We start from the raw sequence: 24,776 nt of genomic DNA, 5'->3' as shown, positions 1-24,776 counted from the left end.
TAGCAGAATAACTGGGGCAGAAGAATGGATAAGTGAGCTGGAAGATAAAATAATGGAAAAAACTACAGCAGAGCAGAATAATAAAAAAGAAATGAAAGAATTAAGGACAGTCTCAGAGACCTCTGGGACAACATTAAATGCACCAACATATGAATTATAGGGGTCCCAGAAGAAGAAGAAAAAAAGAAAGGGACTGAGAAAATGTTTGAGGAACTTATAGTTGAAAACTTCCCTAATGTGGGAAAGGAGATAGTTAATCAAGTCCAGGAAGCACAGAGAGTCCCATACCAGATAAATCCAAGGAGAAACACGTCAAGACACATATTAATCAAACTATCAAATATTAAATACAAAGAAAAAATATTAAAAGCAGCAAGGGAAAAACAACAAATAACATACAAGGGAATCCCCATAAGGTTAACAGCGGATCTTTCAGCAGAAACTCTCCAAGCCAGAAGGGAGTAGCAGGACACATTTAAAGCGATGAAGGGGGAAAAACTACAACCAAGATTACTCTACCCAGCAAGGATCTCATTCAGATTTGATGGAGAAATTAAAACCTTTACAGACAAGCAAAAGCTAAGAGAATTCAGACAACCAAACCAGCTTTACAACAAATTCTAAAGGAACTTCTCTAGGCAGGAAACACAAGATAAGGAAAAGACTTACAATAACAAACACTAAACAACTAAGAAACTGGTAATAGGAACATACATATCGATAATTACCTTAAATGTAAATGGATTAAATGCTCCAACCAAAGATATAGACTGGCTGAATGGATATAAAAAGAAGTCGTGTATATATGCTGTCTACAAGAGACCCACTTCAGACCTAGGGACACATACAGACTGAACGTGAGGGGATAGAAAATGATATTCCATGCAAATGGAAATCAAAAGAAAGCTGGAGTAGCAGTTCTCATATCAGACAAAATAGACTTTAAAACAAAGACTATTACAAGATACAAAGGATACTACATGATGATCAAGGGATCAATCCAAGAAGAAGATATAACAATTGTAAATATTTATGCACCCAACATAGGAGCAACTCAATACATAAGGCGAATACTAAGAGCCATAATATGGGAATTCGACAGTAACACAATCATAGTAGGAGACTTTAACACCCCACTTTCACCAATGGACAGATCATCCAAAATGAAAATAAATAAGGAAACACAAGCTTTAAATGATACATTAAACAAGATAGACTTAATTGATATTTATAGGACATTCCATCCCAAAACAACAAAATACAATTTCTTCTCAAGTGCTCATGGAACATTCTCCAGGATAGATCATATCTTGGGTCACAAATCAAGCCTTGGTAAATTTAAGAAACTTGAAGTTGTATCAAGTTTCTTTTCCGACCACAGTGCTATTAGACTAGATATCAATTACAGGAAACAATCTGTAAAAAATAACAAACACATGTAGGTTAAACAATACGTTACTAAATAAGCAAGAGATCACTGAAGAAACCAAAGAGGAAATCAAAAATACCTAGAAACAAATGACAATGAAAACACGATGACCCAAAACCTATGGGAAGCAGCAAAAGCAGTTCTAAGAGCGAAGTTTATAGCAATACAATCCTACATTAAGAAACATCTCAAATAAACAACCTAACCTTACACCTAAAGCAATTAGAGAAAGGACAAAAAAAACTCCAAAGTTAGCAGAAGGAAAGAAATCATAAAGATCAGATCAGAAATAAATGAAAAAGCAGTGAAGGAAACTATAGCAAAGATCAATAAAAGTAAAAGCTGGTTCTTTGAGAAGATAAACAAAATTGATAAACCATTTGCCAGACTGATCAAGAAAAAAAGGAGAAGACCAAAATCAATAGAATTAGAAATGAAAAAGGAGAAGTAACAACTGACACTGCAGAAATACAAAGGATGATGAGAGATTATTATAAGCAACTCTGTGCCAATAAAATGAACAACCTGTAAGAAAAGGACAAATACTTAGAAATGCACAACCTTCTGAGACTGAACCAGGAAGAAATAGAAAATATAAACAGATCAGTCACAAGCATTAAAATTGAAACTATGATTAAAAATCTTCCAACAAACAAAAGCACAGGGCCAGATGGCTTCACAGGAGAATTCTATCAAACATTTAGAGAAGAGCTAACACCTATCCGTCTCAAACTCTTCCAAAATAAAGTAGAGGGAGGAACACTCCCAAACTCATTCTATGAGGAGACCCTTACTCTGATACCAAAACCAAAGATGTCACAAAGAAAGAAAACAACAGGCCAATATCACTGATGAACATAGATGCAAAAATCTTCAAAAAAATATTGGCAAAGAGAATGCAATAGCACATTAAAAGGATCATACACCATGATCAAGTGGGGTTTATCCCAGGAATGCAAGGATTCTTCAATATATGCAAATCAAACAATGTGATACACCATGTTAATAAACTGAAGGAGAAAAACCATATGATCATCTCAATAGATGCAGAAAAACCTTTTGACAAAATTCAATAACCATTTATGATAAAAACCCTCCAGAAAGTAGACGTAGAAGGAATTTACCTCAACATAATAATATGACAAACACACAGCCATCATTTTCCTCAGTGGTGAAAAACTGAAACCAATTCCACTAAGATTCGGAGGAAGACAAGGTTGCCCACTCTCACCACTATTTTTCAACATAGTTTTGGAAGTTTTAGCCACAGCAATTGGAGAAGAAAAAGAATTAAAAGGAATCCAAATCAGAAAAGAAGAAGTAAAGATGTCACTATTTGAAGATGACATGATACTATACACAGAGAATCCTAAAGATGTTACCAGGAAACTACTAGAGCTAATCAATGAATTTGGTAAAGTAGCAGGATACAAAATTAATGCACAGAAATCTCTTGCATTCCTATACACTAATGATGAAGATCTGAAAGTGAAATTAAGAAAACACTCCCATTTACCATTGCAACAAAAAGAATAAAATATCTAGGAATAAATCTACCTAAAGAGACAAAAGACCTGTATGCAGAAAATTATAAGACACTGATGAAAGAAATTAAAGATGATACAAATAGATGGAGAGATATGCCATGTTCTTGGATTGGAAGAATCAACATTGTGAAAATGACTCTACTACCCAAAGCAATCTACAGATTCAATGCAATCCCTAACAAACTATCAGTGGCATTCTTCACAGAACTAGAACAAAAAAATCTCACAATTTGTATGGAAACACAAATAACTTCAAATAGCCAAAGCAATCTTGAGAAAGAAAGACAGAGGTGGAGGAATCAGGCTCCCTGACTTCAGACTATACTACAAAGCTACAGTAATCAAGTCAGTATGGTGCTGGCACAAAAACAGAAATATATATCAGTGGAGCAGGATAGAAAGCCCAGAGATGAACCCACACACATATGGTCACCTAATTTATGATAAAGGAGGCAAGAACATACAATGGAGAAAAGACAGCCCCTTCAGTAAGTGGTGCTGGGAAAACTGAACAGCTACATGTAAAAGAATTAAATTAGAACACTCCGTAACACCATACACAAAAATAAACTCAAAATAGATTAAAGACCTAAATGTAAGGCCAGACACTATTAAACTCTTAGAGGGAAACATAGGCAGAACACTCCATGACATAAATCACAGCAAGATCCTTTTTGACCTACCTCCTAGAGAAATGGAAATAAAAATAAAGAAATGGGACCTAATGAAACTTAAAAGCTTTTGCATAGCAAAAGAAACCATAAACAAGACGAAAAGACAACCCTCATAATGGCAGAAAATATTTGCAAATGAAGCAACTGACAAAGGATTAATCTCCAAAATTTACAAGCAGCTCATGCTGCTCAATTTCAAAAAACAACAAACAACCCAATCCAAAAATGGGCAGAAGACCTAAATAGAGATTTCTCCAAAGAAGATATACAGAGTGCCAACAAACACATGAAAGAATGCTCAACATCATTAATCATTACAGAAATGGAAATCAAAACTACAATGAGATATCATCTCACACCAGTCAGAATGGCCATCATCAAAAAATCTACAAACAACAAATGCTGGAGAGGGTGTGGAGAAAAGGGAACCCTCTTGCACTGCTGGTAGGAATGTGAATTGGTACAGCCACTATGGGGAACAGTATGGAGGTTCCTTAAAAAACTACAAATAGAACTACCATATGACCTAGCAATCCCACTACTGGGCATATACCCTGAGAAAACCACAATTCAAAAAGAGTCATGTACCAAAATGTTCATTGCAGCTCTATTTACAATAGCCAGGAGATGGAAACAACCTAAGTGTCCATCATCAGATGAATGGATAAAGAAGGTGTGGCACATATATACAATGCAATATTAGCCATAAAAAGAAACGAAATTGAGCTATTTGTAATGAGGTGGATGGACCTAGAGTCTGTTATACAGAGTGAAGTAAGTCAGAAAGAGAAAGACAAATACTGTATGCTAACACATATATATGGAATTTAAGAAAAAAAAATGTCATGAAGAACCTAGGGGTAAGACAGGAATAAAGACACAGACCTATTAGAGAATGGACTTGAGGATATGGGGAAGGGGAAGGGGAAGCTGTGACAATGTGAGAAAGTGGCATGGACATATATATCCACTACCAAACGTAAAATAGATAGTAAGAAGCAGCCGCATAGCACAGGGAGATCAGCTTGGTGCTTTGTGACCACCTAGAGGGGTGGGATAGGGAGGGTGAGAGGGAGGGAGATGCAAGAGGGAAGAGATATGGGAACATATGTATATGTATAACTGATTCACTTTGTTATAAAGCAGAAACTAACACACCATTGTAAAGCAATTATACTCCAATAAAGATGTAAAAATAAAATAAAAAAAAATAAACTGAGTTTTTAAAATTCTATAATATTCCTTTTCGTTGTTGTTGTTAAAAAAAACAAGCAAACAGTATTTACTCTTGTAGCTAAATTGCACATCTAATACCATAGAAAACCTTCTAATGGAATAACTTGTAAAATCTCTACCCCAACTAATTAATTCAGTGTCTAGGGAGCACCCTATTGAAAAATAGTGGATTAAGTCCTACAGTGTCTGTAATTGAGTTTTAATGATTGGTGCGTTGCTATACTGAATACAAAAATGTGAAAGAAAGGAGTCAGGCCTTGTAAATGGCTGGATAAACAAGTCATTTTTATAGCTAATTAATTCCATTAGACTTGCTAAGTAGTAGCATGATTCAAAATATTGATTGGCTTTAGTTATGGAAAAATAACAATTAAAGTACTAGTGAAGACACAAAAAAAATTCCTTTGAGTTGGAGATTCATTCATGGACAAGTACATTTGTCTTCCGTTTCTCAATCACAATAGTCTGTGTGTCACTCCCTGGTGGTATATATTCATAGTCATTATACAGGAGGCCTAGGATTGGATATTGTGTTCTGTACTTTCTAGTGTTAATAGTTGTCCTTCCACCACTGAAGGGTCGGTTATGAGATGAATATATTTCTTGTCTCAATTTTGAGAGTTCCTCTGACTGACACTTTATAAGGGAATCCTTGTCTTCCTGCAAGCTTGTCAGATCGTGAATCTTGAATTAGAAGTCACTGAAACTTCCTTCTCTTCTTGAAACATCTTTTTGGCACTGATTTAATTGAGTCCTTAGTTTGCGGATCTCTCTGTCTTTCTCCGTTCTTAAGTTTTTTACCATCTCCGTGTAATGGTTGCCAATCTCATCCATTTTAGCCTGCAGCATTGGGCCTGTGCAAGTCTCAGAAACTTGAATTCTAAGATTTTTCTTCTCTTGCTCTAAATTATGCTTACAGTATTCCAGTTCTTTTAGTCTATATTCTATGTCTGATAACATACGCTGAAGAGAGAGATTGTTTTCTTCCAATGCTTGGCACTTTGCTTGGCATTTTGAGGTTGAGTCTTGAAGTCCTTGCTGCTGCTGGTGATTATTTGCTCTCACTGATGCCAAGAGTTCTTCATACTCTTTTATTTGAGTTTCTTTGAATGCCAAGTCTTTCTCAAATCTTATCTTGTCATTTTCCAGGGATGTCAAGTCATTGTGAAGATGTCCTCACTCCTCCTGTATGTTGCTGAATGTGGACAGCACTAGCCGTAGTGATTTATCAGACACACCCCTCATCTGCAGCATACAGCGAATTTGCTGTTTTGTAAGTTCTTACAGTCCTTTTGGAATCACTGATTCAATGTCTTCTGACTCATCTGTAGACTCAAAGTCCTGTTTGCTTCCTCCAGTTCTCTGCATATGTTCTAATAAGGTCTGTATTTTTACAGCTTAGATCAGCAAGCAACTCTCCAAAATATTGGGGGTCAATTTTTCATGGCCATCATCCTGAATTATCACCTGCTCATGTGCCTGGTTTGAGCCACCATGACACAGTTCAATTCTAGTGTTTGTAGAAATTGAATCACTTCCTGTGATGGTTTGGATTTGCTGGCTAGAATGTGATTGTTGACAGTGTGGAGAGTGGATGATCTGGGGCTGCTGGACAATGTGATGATGGCTGAACCTGAGGATAGCATTCCTGATCCATATTTAGCTTTTCCACTTTTCTTATGGTTTTTCCATAAATAACATTATCTCCTGGAAAGAAATGGCCTCCTCTTAGGAATGGAGACAGTGGTTCCTGTTCAGGATTTTGCACTCTATATCACCTAAAAATGGTCTGTGGATATGTAGTGACTCTCACCGTTGGAGAATGGAGTTCCTGTTCAGTATTTGGGGTTGTACGTAGAGTGCTTGGGGCACAAGTAGATATTTTCAGAGTTGGAGAATGAAGTTCCTGGGAACGGTCACTCCAAACCAAGCTTTTGTAGGGGGAGGTAGTTTTGAGAGGGGAGAGCACTTCCCATGAGCTGATGGGGTCCAACTCCTGAACCACCTTGTTCATGGGCCCACTGTAAGTCCTCAGTCACTCATACACAACATTTTTTCTGGAGGCTGCTGGGCTTGGCTTGACTGATGGTAGGAGTAGTAATTCTGGGGCTGGCACTGCAGCACCTCTGGGGACTGCTGAGTCCCACAGCTGCTGCTGCTCATCTCACTCCAATAGCTTGAGTTCATCATCTTCTCAGTGGTCAGCAAAGTTCTCCCCAGATGCTCTCCGTGACAGCAACAGAAGCAGGTCTGGCCAAAACTGGATCCCAAAAGACATCTTGGGACAACTGGCAAAACTAGGAGGGGATCTGAAGATAAGATGATAGTAATATTTCAGTGTTCCTGATTTGGAAGGTATTGTGACAATGCAAGAGAATGTCCTTATTTGTAGGAAATACACACAAATATTTAGGGATGATAAGGCAAAGTGTCAACTATTTATTCACAGATGTTTCTGAAAAAAATAGTTCTTTGTACTATACTTGCAGACTGTCTTTAATATTGAAATTATTTCCAATATTTTTTAAAAATAGTGACATTCTTTTGTAATGGAAAAACTCATATCTGTTATAAAACCAATAACCAGCTAACATGTACTGGGAGCTTATTGTGTGCCAGACTTTGTTTTGAATGCTTTACATGTATGAATTCTTTGTCTTCACAAAGAGCAGATGCAGTGTGGCCAATAACTATCTTCATTTCACAGCTGAGGGACACAAAGTTTCAGTAACTTGCCCTAGTTCACGTAAATGGTAAGTGACTGACTGGGATTTGAACCCAGGCAGTCTAGTTCAAACTCCCTCACTCTTAATGACCATATACTCTCCTTTGATCCTCTTGTCTAGGTCAGTGACCTTAAATACCATTGATAACCCAAGAACTCCTATTCTTCCATCTGGGACCTCTGTCTTAAATATTATAACTAACTACCTACTCAGTAGCTCCACTTAGAAAGCAAATTTAATATTTCAAAACTGACCTTCTCATCCCCCTAAAAGCTGCTACACCCATAGGCTTCCCCATTTCAGTAATTGGGAACCCCCTTCATCCAGGTGTTTGACCAAAAATCTAGGAGGCATCCTTGACTCCTCTTGTCTCTCATCCCGCATACTTCCTATCAGAAATTTTGTTGATTCTACCTTAAAACACATCCAGAATCCAGCCATGTCTCTCCATCTCCACTGCTTAGATTCACCTACCACCCTCTTTTCTAGATTGTTGCAATTAGCGCCTCACTGGTCTCCCTGCTTCTGTCCTTGCCTCATCCATTCTCAATAGAGCCAGCAGGGGACACTTTTAAACAAAAGCCTGATCCTGTGCCTCCTCTGCTCAAAACCTTGCAATAGCTGCCCTCCTCACTGAGAGAAAACTACAAAGTCCTTACCTGGACTCCCATGGGCTCACCTCAACTCCTTTTCCTTTCTCTATGCTTTTTTCATAGGACTTATCACTTTCTAACACACTCCATCATTTACTTATCTGCTTTATTTATTATTTATTATGTATGGCTTGCCTTTCCCCCTACTCCCTAAAATGTAAACTCCAAGAAGGCAGCGAGTTTTGTCTGTTTGGTCCACTGGTAATTCCTAAGCACCAAGAACCTGGTACATAGTGGGTGCTCAATACTTGTGGAGTGAATGAATGAATGACTACACTACAGTCTTTCATGCTGAGTAGGTGAAAGAAGGAATGCAGGGAAGGGTAAAAAGAAGGCAGGAGACAGAATGGGAGGAAAAGAAGAGAGAATCCTCAGTCTAGGACTGCAGAGAAAGTTCCCTGGTCCTGCCAGCTCCTCCAGCTTATCCCATGATCTGTGACTAGAAGTTTCTAGGAAACCACAACGTTTAGGAAAATCATTCTTTTGGGAAGACAGCGATGAGTACTTGACAGTAAGGAAGGCTTGACAATGAGATAGTTCTAGACTCAAATCTAGGGCTCACCAACTTCTGTCATTTCCCTTGTGGCAGAAAGGCAATTTTCTTTTTTTTTTGCGGTACGCGGGCCTCTCACTGTTGTGGCCTCTCCCATTGCGGAGCACAGGCTCCGGACGCGCAGGCTCAGCGGCCATGGCTCACGGGCCCAGCCGCTCCACGGCATGTGGGATCTTCCCGGACTGGGGCACGAACCCGTGTCCCCTGCATCGGCAGGCGGACTCTCAACTACTGCGCCACCAGGGAAGCCCAGAAAGGCAATTTTCTGACGTGGGATATTGTCATGTGCCTTCACCTAGTTTCCAGGGGGGGAAGGCTGGGAAGAAGCAGCCCTTTACTTCACCTCCTGTGAGGGGTAGGGCTGAAATCCTTTCCTGTATAGTCTCTGGCCCCAGGCACTGTCCTGCCCTTGCTCCTTTCTCAGGGTAAATCTTCTGGTTATCAGAACATGGGATTCCAGGTACCATGGCTGGCCACATCCAGGCAACCCACATCACTGCCCCTGGTTGCCGCTACTGTGGACCCTACTCCCAGGATGGCCCTGTGAGTAGGATGCGGGACAGAACAGGAGTGTTGGGGAGCTAAACCCAGAGGTCTCTGACATTGCAGATCAAGATAAAGGTAGACAGGGAGAGTCTACACAAATGACTTTTCCCCGCCTCTATCCAGGTGAATTTTACCCAAACCTCTTAAACAGACTCCCTTTTTGTTCCTGTTACTGTAACAAATTTATTGGACATACTGGACTCAGTAGGGTTCAAGGAGAAAGCCACTTCATTCTCCCTCACAATAACCTTTCAAATAAGATCTAACAAATCATCCCCCCAATGGGTAATAGTCATTACATATTATTCAGATTATAAAAATTGCAATCTCTCATTCAGTAGTTTCCACTCCCACAGATAGACCAGCCCCAAGTGGGAAACCTGTGTGGTGCTGAGTGATGAGTAGGCTTCTTCACCATTTCCCAACTTCTCTTCCATTCATTCTTCCTCTCACTGCTGTCTCTGGATCCCCCAAGACTGAGAAAGAGGGAACAGGGAAGAGAACTTCCTAACCATTTTCCTTTCCATTTTTCCCCTTCAGTGACACAGTGGCAGCCAGTAGTGGGTGGAGAAGTCCAAGTATAATTTTTTCAAATAGCACTGTTGTGATTCCCTCTGAGATATCCCCCCAGGGAACTACAAGCTGCAGTTCAAGCAGCCAGCCAGCCCCTCACCTACACTTGTTTGGGTGTGAAAGAGTGAAACTTCCAGGGACACATGTCCAGCTTAAGGGTCCTCCTAAAACCCCTCAGTCAACCTGAGGTGGGGTGAACTCCTCTTCCTTCCCCTAAGCATTTCCACAATCCATGCTCTAAAGAAATCCCTACTCTAATCTCTCATATGGTTCTTCACGCAGCCTCCTTTTATATACTGTCTCAGTAGGTGTTGGGCTACTGATGATAGAACTAGTCTTGGACCATCTGTTCTGCACATCCTGTGTAGATGATCCAGCCACAGTGATAGAGTCTCATTCAGCACCCTGGATAAAGCTTGGCATGCAGTATTGATGATTGCCAGACACTTTGTTATTTTATTTAATCCTCGTAAGACAACAGTAAAATAAATTTGCTATCCTATTTTAGATATAGCCTCTCTCTCTTCTCTCTCTCTCTCTCTCTCTCACTCGCTCTCTCTCTCTCTCTGTCTCTCACACACACACACACACACAAATACACATAAAGATACACACACTCATAGAGTTTAGGTGTTTCCTAGATTCTGCTGCTAAAAAGATGACCTCTGAACATTCAATAAAAACAAAACCACTATATACATGGGTATGTCAAAAGCAGGCCTAAAAATATTTAGTCTGGAAAACCCAACTCCACAATGGACAAAATGACATATTTGCAATCTAGGAGTTCAGGGTGCCTGAGGGAAGTGTTGCTTCTCAGGATGGTGGAACAATGCCTAGTCAATGCCTGGGAAGCAGCACCCCACAAATCAACAGCATCACATAAAACCACACTGTAGGAAACTTGCTCCCTCACTGATAGGAGACCTAGACTGAGCCCAACCTCGATCTGGGGTATAAAAGCAGAGTGAGAGATTTCCAACTTTAGGAGGAGCATAGGACTTGGCTACAGAGGACCTGGGGTGAAAGGTAGATCCAGATAGGAAGACAAAGAGATTAGTTCCAATGTCCAAATCCCAGACAAAGGAAGTCTGTGTCACTGTGCTGTACACTGGTAACTGCTCATCTGTGTTGAACGGGAAACGAGGTAGAAAAAGAAGTATAATTTAATGATGTACCTAGAATGGCTCTGAGGGGTGATTGGAAAAGGGCCTTCATATAGGACAGCAGACTGCAAAGATGGGATAGGTAGCTGAGTTCAAATTCCAGTGTGTCACCAGAAGATAACAAGACATAAAAAGAAAGAGGGAAACATAACCTATTCAAGGAAACAAATTAAATCTCCAGACACCAATCCTAAAGAAACATAGATTTATGAATTACCAAACTAAGAATTCAAAATAATCATAATAAGGATGCTCAATGAATTAAAAGAGGGCACAAATAGGCAACTAAATGAAATCAGGAAAATTATGCATGAGCAAAGTGAGACTATAAACAAAGAAATAGAAACTATATAGAAGGAAAGAATAAATTCTAGAGAGGCAGAGTCAAGATGGCAGCGTGGGAGGATGCGGAGTTTGCCGGACACTGGTGGGGGAACTCGACACCCAAGGAGATGGGAGGAAGCCCTAAGCGACCAGGAAGGACGTTGTGGGGGAGTGACGGGGGAAGAGAAGTGGAGGCTGGACAGGACCAGCACCTCTGAGGGGCGGCTGGGAGATGGGAGGGGTTCCTACACCTGTAGGGACCCTTGGAGGCTAGGTGGATCCGGGGGAACTTGCCTAGCATTTCTGCTGCCCAATCAGGCCCCAGGAAGCCTGCTGGGGTGCCCAGCCAGGTCCTCCACATTCCGAGGCGCCCTCCGGCGACCAGGGTCCTAGGATCATAGGAGGGAGGACCGGAAGAAGAGGAGAGGCCAACAGGGAGGGACCCTCCAAGATCAGAGGATCAGGCAGAACGTGCCTAGTGTTTCCCTGCCCACTCGGGCCCAGGGAGCCTGCTGGGATCCTGAACCTGGTCCTCTGCCCTCCAAGGCCACAGGCACTCCTGGGCCCCTCCTGCTGCATTAAGCCTAAGCCCCACCGCCCACCACCCCAGAGCCTTTTCTGGCCCCGTGTGTCTTAAGCATAGGCCCCGCCAACTACCTAAACTCTGCCCCTGCCTAAACCCTGCCTCCCCACTGTCAAGGCTTTTTTCACCTTTCTTATTATTCCAACTCTTTTTTGCTATTGCTGTTCTGTTTTACCTTCCAGTTGTTGTTTCATCTATATTTTTATATTTTTATTTTTTCTAATGTATCTGTTAGTTTTCTAACCTTATTTTATTTTTTACTCTTTGTTATTGTTCTTCTCCTCTTTTTTTTTTTTTTTTGCCACCCCATGCAGCTTGCAGGAACTTGGTTCATGATCTGGGGGTCGAGCCTGAGCTCCTGCAGTGGGAGCTCCAAGTCTGAACCACTGGACTAACAGAGAACCTCAGACTCCAGGGAAGATTCATCGGAACGAGGTCTCCCAGAGGTCCTCATCCTGGTACCAAGACCCAGCTCTACCCAACAGCCTATGAACTCCAGTGCTGGAAGCCCCAGGCCAAACAACCAGTAAGACAGGAACACAATCTCACCTATCAAAAAAAAAAAATGAGATGACAAAAAAATATGTCATAGATGAAGGAGCCAGGTAAAAACCTACAAGACCAAATAAATGAAGAAATAGACAACCTACCTGAAAAAGAATTCAGACTAATGATTGTAAAGATGATCCAGAATCCCAGAAATAGAATGGAGGCACAGATCAAAAAAATACAAGAAATGTTTAACAAAGATCTAGAAGAACTAAAGAACAAACAGACATGAACAACACAATAACTGAAGTGAAAAATACACTAGAAGGAATCAATAACAGAATAACTAAAGTAGAAGAATGAATAAGTGAGCTGGAAGACAGGATGGTAGAAATAACGGCTAAGGAGCAGAATAAACAAAAAAGAATGAAAAGAATTGAAGACATTCTCAGACACTTCTGAGACAACACTAAACACACCAACATTTGAATTATAGGGGTCCCAGAAGAAGAAGAGAAAAAGAAAAGGTCTGAGAAAATATTCAAAGAGATTATAGTGGGAAACTTCCCTAACATGGGGAAGGAAATAGTCACCCAAGTCCAGGAAGCACAGAGAGTCCCATACAGGATAAACCCTAGGAGAAACACACCAAGACACATATTAATCAAACTAACAAAAATTAAATTCAAAGAAAAATATTAAAAGCAGCAAGGGAAAAGCAAAACATAACATAAAAAGGAATCCCCATAAGGTTATCAGCTGATTATTCAGAGAAACTCTTCAGGCCAGAAGGGAGTGGCAGGATATACTTAAAGTGATGAAAGAGAAAAACCTACAATCAAGATTACTCTACCCAGCAAGGATATCATTCAGATTCGACAAAGAAATCAAAAACTTTACAGACAAGCAAAAGCTAAGAGAATTCAGCACCACCAAACAAACTTTACAACAAGTGCTAAAGGAACTACTCCAGGCGGGAAACAGAAGAAAAAGACCCACAAAAACAAACCCAAAACACCCATTTATGATAAAAACTCTCCAGAAAGTGGGCATAGAGGGAACTTACCTCAACATAATAAAGACTATATATGAAAAACCCACAGCAAACATCACTCTCAATGGTGAAAAACTGAAAACATTTGGATTAAAATCAAGAACAAGACAAGGATGTCCCCTATCACCACTCTTATTCAACATAGTTTAGAAAGTCCTAACCATGACAATCAGAGAAGGAGAAAAAAATAAAAGGAATCCAAACTGGAAAAGAAAAGGAAAACTATCACTGTTTGCAGATGACATGATATTATACATAGAAAATCCTAAAGATGCCACCAGAAAACTACTAGAACTAATTAATGAATCTGGTAAGGTTGCAGGATACAAAATTAATGCACAGAAATCTCTTGCATTCCTAAACACAGACAATGAAAAATCAGAAAGAGAAATTAAGGCAACAATCCCATTTACCATCACAACAAAAAGAATAAAATACCTAGGAATAAACCTACCTAAGGAGGCAAAAGACTTGTATTCAGAAAACTATAAAACACTGATGAAAGAAATCAAAGATGACATAAACAGATGGAAAAATATACCATGTTCTTGGATTGGAAGAATCAATATTGTGAAAATGACTATACTACCCAAAGCAATCTACAGATTCAATGCAATCCCTATCAAACTACCAATGGCATTCTTCACAGAATTAGAACAAAAAATTTTACAATTTGTATAGAAACACAAAAGACATTGAATAGAAAAAGCAATCTTGAGAACGAAAAACAGAGCTGGAGGAATCAGACTCCCTGACTTCAGACTATACTACAAAGCTACAGTAATCAAGACAGTATGGTACTGGCACAAAAACAGAAATATAAATCAATGGAACAGGTTAGAAAGCCCAGAGATAAATCCATGCACATATGGTCACCTAACTTATGAAAAAGGAGGCAAGAACATACAACGGAGAAAAGACAGCCTATTCAATAAGTAGTGTTTGGAAAACTGGACAGCTACATGTAAAAGAATGAAATTAGGGGCTTCCCTGGTGGCACAGGGGTTAAGAACCCGCTTGGCAATGCAGGGGACACGGGATCGAGCCCTGGTCCAGTAAGATCCCACATGCTGCGGATCAACTAAGCCCAAGTGCCACAACTACTGAGCCTGTGTGCCACAACTACTGAAGCCTGCACATCTAGAGCCCATGCTCCACAACAAGAGAAGCCACCACAATGAGAAGCCCACACACTGCAATGAAGAGTAACCCCCACTTGCCACAACTAGAGGAAGCCCATGCACAGCAACAAAGACCCAATGCAGCCAATAATAAATAAACAAATAAGAATGAAATTAGAATACTACCTAATACCATACACAAAAAAATAAACTCCAAATGTATTAAATGCCTAAATGTAAGTCTGGACACTATAAAATTCTTAGAGGAAAACATAGGCAGAACACTCTTTGACATAAATCACAGCAAAACCTTTTTTGATCCACCTCCAGGAGTAATGAAAATAAAGACAAAAATAAATGAATGGGACCGAATGAAACTTCAAAGCCTTTGCACAGCAAAGGAAACCATAAATAAGACAAGAAGACAAGCCTCAGAATGGGAGAAAATATTTGCAAATGGGGCAACAGACAAAGGATTAATCTCCAAAATATACAAACAGCTCGTGGAGCTCAATATCAAAAAAAAAGCCCTATTAAAAAATGGGTGGAAGACCTAAATAGGCATTTCACCAAAGAAGACATACAGATGGCCAAGAGGCACATGAAAAGATGCTCAACACCACTAATTATTAGAGAAATGCAAATCAAAACCACAATGAGGTATCACCTCACACCAGTCAGAATGGCCATCATCAAAAATTCTACAAACAATAAATGCTGGAGAGGGTGTGGATAAAAGGGAACACTTTTGCACTGTTGGTGGCAATGTAAATTGATACAGTCACTATGGAGAACAGTATGGAGGGTCCTTAGAAAGCTAAAAATAGAACTACCATATGACCCAGCAATCCCACTACTGGGTATATACCCTGAGAAAACCATAATTCAAAAGAACACATGTACCCCAATATTAATTGCAGCACTGTTTACAATAGCCGGGACATGGAAACAACCTAAACATCCAATGACAGATAAATGGATAAAGAAGATGTGGTACATATATACAATGGAATATTACTCAGCCTTAAAAAGGAATGAGGGCTTCCCTGGTGGTGCAGTGGTTAAGAATCCGCCTGACAATGTAGGGGACACGGGTTCAAGCCCTGGTCCAGGAAGATCCCACATGCTGTGGAGCAACGGAACCCATGCACCACAACTACTGAGCCTGAACTCTAGAGCCCATGAGCCGCAACTACTGGGCCCGTGTGCCACAACTACTGAAGCCCGGGTGCCTAGAGGCCATGCTCTGCAACAAAAGAAGTCACCGCAATGAGAAACCTGCACACCACAACAAAGAGTAACTCCTGCTCACCACGACTAGATAAAGCCCATGTGCTGCATTTAAAAAGGAACGAAATTGGGTCATTTGTAGAGATGTGGATGGACCTAGAGTCTGTCATGCAGAGTGAAGTAAGCCAGAAAGAGAAAAACAAATATCGTTTATTAATGTATATATGTGGAATCTAGAATAATGGTACAGATGAACCTATTTGCAGGGCAGGAATAGAAACATAGAGATAGAGAAAGGACATGTGGACACGGTGGGGAAGGGGAAGGTGGGACGAACTGGGAGATTAGATTTGACACAAATACACTACCATGTGTAAAATAGATAACTAGTGGGAACCTGCTGTATAGCACAGGGAGCACAGCTCAGTGCTCTGTGACAACCTAGATGGAGGGATGGGGTGGGGTGTTGGAGAGAGGTCCAAGAGGGAGATGATATAGGTATACATATAGCTGATTCAATTCATTGTACAGCAGAAACGAACACAAAATTTTAAAGCAATTATACTCCAATAAAAAAATCAGAAAAAGAAAAGAATAAATTCTGGAACTGAAGAATACAATAACTGAATTGAAACTTTCCCTTAGACAATCAACAGCTGACTTGCCAGGCAGAAGAAAGAATCAGTGAACTTGAATACAATAGTTTCTACATTACCAAGTCAGAGGAGCAAAAAGAAAAAAGAATTAAAAGTGAAGAGATTCTAAAAAACTTATGGGACAACATCAAGTGGAACAACATACACGTATGGGAGTCTGAGAAGGAGAAGACTGTGAGAATGGGGCAGACAGCCTATTTCAAGAAATAATGGCCAAAAACTTCCCAAATCTGAGGAAGTAAATGGACATACAAATTCAAGAATCACAGAGAACTCTAGTCAGGATACATCCAAAGAGACACACACTGAGACACACCATAATCAAACTGTCAAATATCACAGAAAAATATAGAATCTAGAAAGCAGCAAGAGAAAAAGCAATGTGTTCCTGTTAGACTATCAGTGAATTTCTCAGCAGAAACTTTGTAGGCTAGAAGTGAGGAGAATGATATGTTCAAAGAGCTGAAAAAAATTTTCAATCAAGAATACTATACTATATGTATTCTATATACTATACTATATACTATACCATATGACCCCACAATCCCACTCCTGGGCATATATCCAGAGAAAACCATAATTCAAAAAGATACATGCACCCCAATGTTCACTGCAGCACTATTTACAATAGCCAGGACATGGAAGCAACTTAAATGTCCATCAACAGAAGAATGGATAAAGAAGATGTGGTACATATATACAGTGGAATATTACTCAGCCATAAACTGGAATGAAACTGTGCAATTTGCAGAGACATGGATAGACCTACAGACTGTCATACAGAGTGAAGTAAGTCAGAAAGAGAAAAGCAAATATTGCATAATATTGCTTATATGTGGAATGTAGAAAAATGATATGGATAAACTTATTTGCAAAGCAGAAATAGAGATACAGATGTAGAGAACAGACGTATGGATACCAGAGAGGGGAGGGGGGGATGGGATGAATTGGGAGAATGGGATTGACATATATACACTATGTATGAAATAGATAACTAATGAGAACCTGCTGCATAACACAGGGAACTCTACTCAGTGCTCTGTGGTGACCTAAATGGGAAGGAAATCCAAAAAAAGAGGGTATATATGTATACATATAGCGGATTCACTTTGCTGTACAGCAGCAACTAACACAACATTTTAAATCAACTATACCCCAATAAAAATTAATTTAAAAATAAAATAAAATAAATTGAGATGTAAGTGTAAAATACACACCAGATTTCAAAGATATCATAGGAGTAAAAAATGTAACATGTCTTATTAATAATCATATTTATTACAAGTTGAGGTGATAATATTTTGGATATATTGAATTAAATAAACTTTGTTATTAAAATTTTAAAAAAGAATACTATACTGAGCCAAATTATACTTCAAAAAGAAGGATAAATTAAGAGTTTCAAAGATAAACAAAAGCTGATGTTGTTCATCAACAGTAGACTTGTTCTACAAGAAAATGCTGAAAAAAGTACTTCAAGTTGAAGCAAAAGTACAATGAAGAACAGTATAACTCCCTGATAAAGGTAAATGTATAGAGAAATACAGAATCTTGTAGTATTGCCATGTAGGTGTGTAAAAGTGGCATGGAATTTTTAAACAAGAGGATTAAAATAATCATAAATCTGTATTAATAAATGCACAATACAAAAAGAGGTAATTTGTGTCATCAATAACATAAAACAGGGGACAGAGAGGTAAAGAAGTAACATTTTTATATGTAATTAAAGGTAAGTTGTTATTGGTTTAAAATATAGGTCAACTTCAAGACATGTTATATAGTTACAATGGTAACCATAAAAAATATATAATACACACAAAGGTAAATGAGAAGAAAATCAAAATACATAATGAAACAAATCAACAAAACACAAATAAAGCAGCAAGGGAAGAATGGATGGTCAATAAAGCTATGAGACATACAGGAAAAAAATTTTAATGGCAGTAGTAGTAACTACATATCAGTAACAACTCTAAATGTAAATGGATTAAACACCTAATTAAAAGACATAGATTGACCAGATATGTTTAAAAAAAAAAAAAGGATCCAACTATATTCCATCTACAAGATCTTCACTTTTTATTTTTTTAATTTGGCTGAGCCACAGTGTGCAGGATCTTCACTGTCATGCACAAGACCTTCATTGTAGCATGTGGGATCGTTAGCTGAGGCATGCAGGATCCTTTTAGTTGCAACATGCAGGATCTTTTAGTTGCAGCATGCGGGATCCAGCTCCCTGACCAGGGATCCAATCCAGACCCCCTGCATTGGGAGCGTGGAGCCCCAACAACTGGACTATGAGGGAAGTCCCAAGAGCTTCACTTTAGATCTAAAGATCTACACAGATTAAAAGAGAAAGTAAGAGAAAAGATATTCCACATACATAGGAGCCTAAACAGAGTAGGGATGGCCATACTCATATCAGACAAAATAGACTTTATGACCAAAAAAATGCCACAAGCAACAAAGAAAGATATTATATGATGCTAAAAGGATATTAATTCACCAAGAAGATATAACAGTTGTATATCCATATACATCTAACATTTCAACTCCCATATATATGAGGTAAACATTGAAGAACTGAAGGGAGAAATAGACAGAAACATAGTAATAATATGAGACTTCAAAACCCCACTTTCATTTATGGATAGAATAATCAGACAAAAGAACAAAGGATCAATTGAACCTAACAGACATATTCAGAGTACTCCACCCAATGGTAGAATACACCATCTTCTCCAGCACACATGAAACCTTCCCTAAGTTAGACCACAAGTTAGGCCACAAAACAAGTTTAACAAATTTAAGAAGATTTAATTCATACAAATATCTTCTCTGATCACAATGCAATAAACTAGAAATCAATAGCAGAAGAAAACAGGAAAATCCACAAATGTGCGGAAATTAAATAATTCATTCTTAAGCAAGCAATGGATCAAAGAAGAATTTTAAAATATCTGGAGACAAATGAAAATGAAAACACAACATACCAAATCTTATGGGATCAGTACTAAGAGGCAAGTTTATAGTTGTAAACATTTGCATTAAAAAAGAAGAAATATTTCAAATCAACAACCTAACTTTATGCCTAAGGAACTATAAAAGAAGAACAAACTCAACCCAAAATTAGGAGAAGAAAGAAATAGTAAAAATTAGAGCAGAGATAAATGCAATAGAAAACAATGGAAAAAATCAATAAAACCAAGAATTAATCTTTCTAAAGATCATCAAAATCAATATACCAATACTAGACCACCTAAGAAAAAAGATAAAATACTTAAATAACCATAATTAGAAATGAAAGAAGGAACACTACAATAAATGTCATGAAAATTAAAAAGAGACTAATATAGCAATTATATGTCAGTGAATTGGATGACTTACAAGAAATAGATAAATTTCTAGAAACATACAGCATAACAAGACATGAAGAAATAAAAATCTGAATTTCCCTATAATAAGTAAGGAGAATGAAGCAGTAATCAAAAACCTTCCAAAAAAGAAAATCCCATAACCAGATGGCATCACTGGGGAATTCTATGAAAAATTTAGAGAAGAATGAATACCAATCCTCCCCAGGGTTTCCAAAAATTGAAGAGGAAGAAATACTTCAAACTTCAGCATTACCCTGATATTAAAAAAGACAATGACTCAAGAAAAGAAAACTACAGACCAGTATCCCTGATGAATGGTCATGCAAAAATCTTCAACAAATACTAGCAAATCAAATTCAATGCACATGAAAATGATTATATACCATGAACAAGTGAGATTTATAAATGGAATGCAAGGATGGTTCAACATATAAAAACCAATCAATGTAACACACCATAATAACAAAATGAAGAACAAAAACCACATGATTATCTTAATTGAGACAGAAAAAGCATCTTACAAAATTCAACACCCTTTCATGATAAACACACTCAACAAACTAGGAATAGAGGGAGATTACCTCAACATAATAAAAGCCTTACAGGAAAAGCTGACAGCTAACATCATACTCAATGGTGAAAGACTGAAAACTTTTCCTCTAAGGTCAGGAACAAAGATAACAACTCTTGCCACTACTATTCAACATAGTACTAGATCAATTAGACAAGAAAAGAAATAAATGGCATCCAAGTTGGAGAGAAGTAAAATTATCTCTATTTTCAGATGAAATGCAATCATACGCAGAAAGCACTAAAGATTACATACACGGGCCTCCCTCGTGGTGCAGTGGTTGAGAATCTGCCTGCCAATGGAGGGGACACGGGTTTGAGCCCTGGTCTGGGAAGATCCCACATGCCGCGGAGCAACTAGGCCCGTGAGCCACAACTACTGACCCTGTGCGTCTGGAGCCTGTGCTCCGCAACAAGAGAGGCCGCAATAGTGAGAGGCCCGCGAACTGTGATGAAGAGTGGCCCTCACTTGCCGCAACTAGAGAAAGCCCTCGCACAGAAACGAAGACCCAACACAGCCAAAAATTAATTAATTAATTAATTAATTTAAAAAGATTACACACACACAAACTTTATAACTAATAAATGAGTTCAGCAAAGTCTCAGGATACAAAATCAACATATGATAATCAGTTGTGCCTCTATAAACTAACAATGACCAATCCAAAAAGGAAATAAAGAAAATAATCCCATTTACTATAGCATCAAAAAGAATAAAATGCTTAAGAATAAACTTAACCATGGAGGTAAAAGACCCATTCAGTGAAAACTATAACACTTTGCTAAAAGAAATCAAACTATAATAACTATATATAACACTTTGCTAAAAGAAATCAAACTATAACACTTTGCTAAAAAGAAATCAAACTATAACACTTTGCTAAAAGAAATCAAATCACTTTGCTAAAAGAGGAAAGACATTCCATGCTCATGATTGAAAGACTTAATATTGTTGAAATATTCATAGTACCCAAGGCAATCTACAGATTCAATGCAATTCCTATCAACATTCCAAAGACCTTTTTTGCAGAAATAGAAAAATATCCTAAAATTCACATGGAATCTCAAGGGATCCTGATAGCCAAAACAATCTTGAAAATGAATAATAAAATTGGAGACCTCACACTTCCTGATATCAAAACATACAACAAAGCAGTAATATTCAAGACAGTGTGGTACTGGCATAAATATAGATATAGATAGATATAGATGTAGATATATCACAGTAGAATAGAATAGAGACCCCCAAAATAAACCCTTCCATATATAGCCAAATTATTTTCAACAAGCATGCCAAGATCACTCAGTGGGGAAATAATAATAGATTTTGTAAATGGTGTTGGGGAAACTGGATACCTACATGCAAAAGAATGAAGTTGGACCCTTACCTTACAATCATATACAAAAATTAACCCCCAAAAATGGATTAAAAATCTAAATGTAAGTCTTAAAGGTGTAAAAATTCTAGAGGAAAATATAGGGGAAATTTTCATGACATTAAGTTTGGCAATGATTTTTTGGATATGACCCCAAAACCAAGGCAGCAAACATGAAAATTGACAAATGGGACTACATCAAACTTTAATATTTCTATGCATCAAAGAAAACAATCAACAAGGTAAAAAGGCAACCTACAGAAAGGGAGAAAATATTTGCAAATCATATATCAGCTAAGGGGTTAATATCTAGAAAATTCTACAACTCAACAACTACAACAAAAATAACTTGATCAAAAATGGGCAAAAGACTTGAATAAACAATTCTCCAAATGAAGAAATACAAATGGCCAACAAGCATATGAAAAGATGCTTAAAATCACTAAGCAGAAATGCAAATTAAAACCACTATGAGGGCTTCCCTGGTGGCGCAGTGGTTGAGAGTCCGCCTGCCGATGCAGGGGACACGGGTTCGTGCCCCGGTCCAGGAAGATCCCACATGCCGCGGAGCGGCTGGGCCCGTGAGCCATGGCCGCTGAGCCTGCGCGTCCGGAGCCTGTGCTCCACAACAGGAGAGGCCACAACAGTGAGAGGCCCACGTACCACAAAAAAAAAAAAAAAAAAAAAAAAAAAAAAAAAAAAAAAAAAACCACTATGAGATGTCCACACTACCCAAAGCGATCTATAGATTCAATTCAATTCCCATCAAAATTCCAATGGTAATTTTCACAGGAATAGAACAAGCAATCCTAAAATTTGTATGGAACCACAAAAACCTCGAACAGCCTAAACAATCTTGAGAAAGAACAAAGCTGGAAGCATCACACTCCTCATTTCAAACTATATTAACAAAGCTATAGTAATCAAAACAACATCATATTGGCATAAATACACATAGAACAATGAAACAGAATAGAGAGCCCAGAAATAAACCACAAATATATGATCAATTAATTTACAACAAAGAGGCCAAGAACATACAATGAGAAAAGGATGGTCTCTTCAATAAATGGTTTTGGGAAAACTGACAGTCACAGGCAAAAGAATGAAACTAACCACTATAATACACCATACACAAAAATTAACTGAAAATGGATTAAAGACTTTAATGTAAGACCTGAACTCATAAAACTCCTAGAAGAAAACAGGCTATAAGCTTCCTGACAGCAGTTTGGATGACGATTTTTTTTTTGAAACTGACACCAGAAAGCAAAGGCGACAAAAGCAAAAATAAACAGTGGGACTATATCAAACTAAAAAGCTTCTGCACAGCAAAGGAAACTATCAACAAAATTAAAAGACAACCTACTAAATGGGAGAAAATATTTGCAAATCATATATCTTATAAGGGGTTAATATATAAAGAATTCATACAACTCAACATCAAAAAAGCAAACAACCCAATTTAAAAATGGGCAGAAGATCTGAATAAACATTTTTCCAAAGAAGACATACAGACAGCCAATAGGCACATGAAAATGTGCTCAACATCACTAGCCATCAGGGAAATTCAAGTCAAATCCACAATGAAATATCATCTCACACCTGTTAGAATGGCTATTATAAAAAAGACAAAAAGTAACAAATGTTGAAGAGGATGTGGAAAAAAGGGAACCTTTGTGTTCTGTTGGTGGGAATGTAAATTGGTGCAACCTCTATGAAAGTCAGTATTGATCTTCTTCAAAAAATTAAAAATAGATATGCCATATGATCCAGCAATTCCACTTCTGGGTATTTATCTGAAGAAAATGACAACACTAACTCAAAAAGATGTATGCACCCCATGTACACTGCAGCATTATTTACAATAGGCAAAATATGGAAACGTCTTAAGCGTCCATTGACAGACGAATGCATAAAGAAAATGCAGTGTATATGTACATTGGAATACCTTTCAGCCATAAGAAAGAATGAAACCTTGCCATGTGTGACAATATGGGTGAATCTTAAGGACATTATGCTGAGTGAGATAAGTTGGACAGAGAAGGACAAATATTGTATGATCTCACAATATGTAATCTAAAACAAACAAGCTCACAGATACAGAGAACAGATTGGTGGTTGCCAGAACCTGTGGGGGCAGGAGACAAAACAGGTGAAGGAGGTCAAAATGCCCTAACTTCCAGTTATAAAATAAGTAAGTCATGGGGATGTAATGTACAGCATGGTGACTATAGTTAATAATACTCTACTGAATATTTGAAAGTTGCTGAGAGTGAATCTTAAAAGTTCTCAATATACAAATGTCAAATAATTGTATTGTACACCTTAAACTAATATAATGTTAGATGTCAACAATATCTCAATTAAAAACTCAATTAAATTTTTAAAACCACAATGAGATATCATCTCACATCCATTAGGATGGTGACTATTAAAAGAACAAAAAATAACAAGTGCTGACAAGGATGTGGAGAGATGGGAACCCTTGGTCACTGTGGGTGGGAATGGAAAATAGTATGGAAGTTTCTCAAAAAATTTAAAAATGAGTCTGTCATACAGAGTGAAGTAAGTCAGAAAGAGAAAAACAAATATCGTATGCTAACACATATATAGGGAATCTAAAAAAAAAAGGTTCTGAAGAACATAGAGGTAGGACAGGAATAAAGACACAGACGTAGAGAATGGACTTGAGGACACGGGGCGGGGGAAGGGTAAGCTGGGACAAAGTGAGAGAGTAGCATTGACATATATATACTACCAAATGTTAAATAGATAGCTAGTGGGAAGCAGCTGCACAAAACAGGGAGATCAGCTCAGTGTTTTGTGACCACTTAGAGGGGTGGGATAGGGAGGATGGGAGGGAGACACAAGAGGGAGGAGATATGGGGAT

General features: G+C 38.3%; 1 pseudogene; it reads right to left on the bottom strand.

Moving 5' to 3' along the window:
- Window positions 1–5,307: 5,307 nt before the first annotated feature.
- On the bottom strand, window positions 5,308–7,076 carry LOC132438597 (protein POF1B pseudogene; annotated as a pseudogene).
- Between the last annotated feature and the right edge of the window lie 17,700 nt (window positions 7,077–24,776).

This window comes from Delphinus delphis, chromosome 15, assembly GCF_949987515.2.
Source record: "Delphinus delphis chromosome 15, mDelDel1.2, whole genome shotgun sequence".
Lineage (NCBI taxonomy): Eukaryota > Metazoa > Chordata > Mammalia > Artiodactyla > Delphinidae > Delphinus > Delphinus delphis.
Note: the sequence above shows the minus strand (reverse complement) of the source record. Positions and strands in the feature narration are given on the sequence as shown.